This window comes from Frankliniella occidentalis, unplaced genomic scaffold (genome assembly GCF_000697945.3).
Source record: "Frankliniella occidentalis isolate FOCC.00 unplaced genomic scaffold, Focc_3.1 Scaffold404, whole genome shotgun sequence".
In the NCBI taxonomy this organism is placed as follows: domain Eukaryota; kingdom Metazoa; phylum Arthropoda; class Insecta; order Thysanoptera; family Thripidae; genus Frankliniella; species Frankliniella occidentalis.
The window spans coordinates 100,030-103,828 of record NW_026267526.1 but is presented as its reverse complement, the minus strand read 5'-3'; the positions used below and the strand labels follow the sequence as shown (position 1 = coordinate 103,828).

Here is a 3,799-nt window from a genome sequence, read left to right as displayed (position 1 = left end):
GGGAGGGCGGGGGCGGACACCCATTGTTGCAGAGCGGGGTCCTGCAGCATGCGGTTGCTCGAAGCCATAGTGGTCGCAAATGTCTAAGTGAGCTCTTAGCCAGTTGCAATAGATTCTACATTTGATGAAAAATATAAAGCGAGTGAATTTGCAACAGCCACAGCTGACCGAACAGCAGTGAAGGAGAGTTAAATTCACTTCTAACAAACCAAGAGTAGCATGGCCAGAGAGTTGTCAAACTCCTTGCATAGTGTTTATAGAAATTTATAAATGCGTTGAAAAATAATCAATTCAATAGTTGACAACGGCAATGAACATGCAACCAAAGTTGCGCCCAACACTTACAATTAATTATTTATGATGCTGAATGAGACCTTGTAGAAGATAGTACGCAGTATAAACTCAGTGTAGTAAAACTTGGAAGTTTTTGTAAAACTATCAGTTTGCTTGGGTTGAAAGATTTGTCGCTTTAACATTAAACAAGTAAACTAGCTAATTAGCTTAAAATTCTACCTTCTACTTACGTAAAATTTTCCCTTCAAAATGAGCAGTCTTTTCGATACATGTTGAATTAATAAAATAAAGAAACTCACATGGTGGTAGAATGGAGATGGTCGTGAAGGGCTCGGGTACACTAAATTCGCTCACTCTGATCTTGTGCTTCTTGTGCTGGCCCGGTAATTGGAATCCAAGCTTTTTCACAGCAATTCAAGGAAATACTAGCACTTCACTTACACGTCTTAGCTACATTCAAAAACAGAAAATCACTCGTGTGTTTATTGACTTCACGACTTTGAGAGGTTAGCACGGTTCCACGACAAGGCTGGCACTGCCACTGCTACTGCCACCTGCTGGCAACGGGCACAATCACTATTTGCAGTGAAACAATCGGTGCGATGAATAGCGAACGCGGGGCGGGAGTGGAAGCTGGCTCTGTTGCCGCAAGTGACGTATTTCGGAGATTGTGATTTGGTTTTGACAAAAGTGTTTGAATGAAAAAGTTAGCTCTTCATCATTGTACGATATTCTTCTCCTTTTAAACTTAAATTTCGGAAATCGAGTCGAAAAGATTGTCTGCATTCGTGTTATTTGTGTATGTGTTTGTTAAAAGACGTTCAGCCAGCATGGTGCAGTTGACTACTAGGTGTCGACTCATTTTAATGTAAGAACGCTAGAATCATCGCCCATTCTGTCGAACCTCCTCTGAAATATTCCTTCTATGAGTCATAGAGCGTACTGTTATTTTTTAGATCGTGAGACAGAACGCTTCGAACCCACCATTCTGTTAGTGAATAATCATCAGCACGGAAATATAACCTCAACTAGTCAACCAAGCGCATTGGCTGTGACACTACATTGGTGAGTAATGCAAATTTATTAACTTTAAAAGACCATAATAGTTTTGTGATTTCTAGAGTAGTTATTATTACAACCCCTTTGTAGATTTGTGATTCAACCACAAATGTTTGTTCAGCTAAACCACATATTCACTCTGTACGCCAACAAGCGATTACTCCATCTCATATTGTCCTCTCTAAATCCATCTCATTTACGTTTAACATTACAGGACAATATAGTATAACTCAAATTTTTGTGTTTACAAGTAATATAGGCTGCCACCAGATGATTGCCATTGGCTTTCTAAAGTGTGCTTGTGATGTTTGTGGAACAACATTTAGCTTTGAAGCTTTTGAAGTACTGTATGAACTGTCACAAAACTCTAAGCGTTTCTCTCTCTAACATTCAATGGTCCATAAAGAATATGTAAAGCATATTTGTAAAGCTGAAATGCAGAAGAATGCAGGGAACAAGAAAACGGAAGTCACCATGTTAAAGCATAGCGATTTCCGTTTTTTTCTTCCCCCTATTCTTCTGCATTTCAGCTTTACCGTAATGCGTTATTTCGTGATCCTAGATGAATCTGAATCATGTCAGGTCAAAAATGGAAAGGGAGAAATAAAACTTTTGCTTGTATTTTCGCCATCCCCTTAGCGTTGCAGCCCGCAGCCCCCTCCTCGCCGGGGGGATGTCTCGGGCGCGCTCCGCATACCGCATAGCGGGGCCCTAACTCTGTTAAACAGACGTAAACTAATTGAGGCGCGAGCTCCCTTTGTCGCCCTTCCCGGAACACATTGCGGGGAATCTCAGCGCGTTAATTTATCTGCGGCGCGCTCGCTTGGCGTGGCGGACTTTAGGGTGCGGAGCGGAGCTTTGCCGCCGCTCTGCCCGCTTCCTCCTGCGGCTGGCTTGCAACGCGAATGTCGTCCCGCTGCTGCTGCGGCCGAGTGCAAGGGGAAAAAATAAAAGTAAAATAAAGTAGCGGTATTATCCCCGCCACGCCATCCAGCGCCCCGCGCGGCTGGCCGGCGGCCGGCCCCTCCCCCATTCACGACGACGACGACGACGACGACGACGACGTCTCGCGCCGCTGAGCCGACCCGTAAAATTCTCATAGGGGGCCTCACGGCACGGGCGGCAGTTGTCACGCTGCGGAGAATGATCCCCGGAGTGATGCGTGGCCGCCGCGGCGATGGGGCCGGGCGGGGCGAACGGGAACGGGGCTCGTACGGCAGAGCGGGACTGTTATTTCGCGAAGACACATGCGATATGGCTTGGCGTTTGGCGTCTCCCCCTCCCCTCGCTCGAAGTCACGTTCCTTGGCGCGCGCTCCTCGCTCCAAATGCTATTTGAATGAGCCCTCCTCCCCTATGCTGCCGTGCCCAGTGCTCCAGTGCGTCCCGCCCCGCCGCCGCGCCCAGCCAGAGGCAAGGCGAAAGTCATTGCGCGCTGACAGACACATATCCATAAACTGCTCGCGCGAGCGCGGCGCGGGGCTGGTCGCTGGTCTACGCTGTGGTGCATGCGCTAGGCTGCGCCGCCGCGGGCCACGCGTCCGTCCGCGTGTCCTCCAGGTCAGAGGCAAAGGGGTGGCGTCGAAACGGTTGCCTACCCACCGGCGGCAGGAGCGGCAAAGGGGTGTATGGCGGTGTATGCTCGCACCTCTTTACTCGCACCCTTACAGCTGCTGCCGCTGCAGCTGCAGCCGCTGCCGCTGCCGCCTCCTCGTCCTCGGTGTTCCTAGACCACATCCCCGCGGCCTCCCCATTCAAGTTTAACCCGGGCCGCGGGCCGCGGCACGTGTAAGGGGGCCCGCGCAAATCGATAAAGCCGGCGCACGGGATTATATGCTTGTTTATAGCCAGCGCTACGGGCATTGCCGAGCAGACGCTCGCGCGCGGGCTGCACCACCACCACCCTCGCCGCCCTGCAATCAGATTAAGCTTACATTTTTCAAGCTTATTTGGTCCAAAATTCTTTTCAACTACTTCACCCCCACCCCCCACCCCCTTCCCAAGCAGTCGGTAGTAAAAAGTAATCGTTTCGAAGGCGAAATCGTTATTCAGAGCCTAAAGAGTTGTTGAACGTTTTTCGCTGCTCGTGTGTGTGCACATGATGCGGATGGTGCTCTGCTGTTGCAGATGACGGCTCTTGAGCTGCCCGGTCGACTTGACTGTCTGAATGCAAAGGACCTCGTCCACCCCACCCCGACCCCCACTCCTATGCCCCTCCTTTTCCCCACCCCATCCGCTGGACCCTGCGGACGCTGCTGGCCGGCTGGTGGTTGGTGGTGGCGGGGCATGGCGGTCGTCGCCGTGGTCGTCGCCGGTCGCGGTGGCGCGGCGTCCGAGCGGCGGCAGATTGTGCAACCTCGCCAAGAATGCGATCACTTTCTCCTGCTCTGCTGCCCGGGCCGGCCGGCCGCTCCTCTAGAGCGCGCGCACTGCGGCACCTCTCGAAA

At 51.0% G+C, this 3,799-nt stretch overlaps 2 protein-coding genes across 3 annotated transcripts in view; one reads left to right on the top strand and one right to left on the bottom strand.

Annotated features, from left to right (window-relative positions):
- LOC113216149 (zinc finger protein ZFP2-like) overlaps window positions 1-859 on the bottom strand; it is a 24,231-nt gene extending 23,372 nt beyond the window's left edge. For both annotated transcript variants that reach the window (XM_052274532.1, XM_052274533.1), the window contains exon 1: window positions 594-859. The gene's annotated coding sequence lies outside the window, so the exon portion shown is untranslated. The remainder of the gene's footprint in view (window positions 1-593) is intronic.
- Window positions 860-883: 24 nt separating this feature from the next.
- LOC113201904 (gastrula zinc finger protein XlCGF57.1-like) overlaps window positions 884-3,799 on the top strand; it is a gene marked incomplete in the record, with an annotated part of 13,704 nt that continues 10,788 nt past the window's right edge. Inside the window, 2 exon segments of the mRNA XM_052274531.1 lie at window positions 884-1,162; window positions 1,251-1,359.